Here is a 557-nt window from a genome sequence, read left to right as displayed (position 1 = left end):
CTAGGCGAGCAACTCACTCTGAGTTAGTGCCCCCAGTGGTGTCATCTGGGAAGGGCCTCTGGTCACTGAAATTTTTGTAAAAGCAGTTTTGTTTGAACCTCGTTTTTTGTGATATTTATTAAACAGAACAGCTGTGTTAACATGGTGCTGTGAAATGTTTTGTTTCCTGCTTGGGGAAAATGCCACAGAAACTGTTGTGATGTTGAACACGGCTTACAAGAACAGCAAGATGGGAACAAGTCGAGTGTACAAGTGATTTTCTCCTTTCAGAAAAGGTGAAATGCCAATTGGTGACAAATCTGGTTCTGGAGGTCATCCACTTCTGAAGGGATGAAAATGTCGACTTTTCTGAAAGGACTTGTAATGCATTGGGAGTTCATCCCACTAGGTCAGACTGCTAATCAAGCCTTTCTATTTAGAGTTTCTGTACAGATTGTTTAACTGACAAACGAGGCCTGATTTGTGACAGACGAGGGACTGGTTTTGCCACTACAATACTGCACATGCTTACACAGCAGACCTCTCTAGCACACGCACCTGACTCACCTGACTTCGCT

This window comes from Echinops telfairi, unplaced genomic scaffold (assembly GCF_000313985.2).
Source record: "Echinops telfairi isolate 266 unplaced genomic scaffold, ASM31398v2 ScPeMD7_18;HRSCAF=68, whole genome shotgun sequence".
Taxonomy (NCBI): domain Eukaryota; kingdom Metazoa; phylum Chordata; class Mammalia; order Afrosoricida; family Tenrecidae; genus Echinops; species Echinops telfairi.
This window is presented reverse-complemented; position numbering follows the sequence as displayed.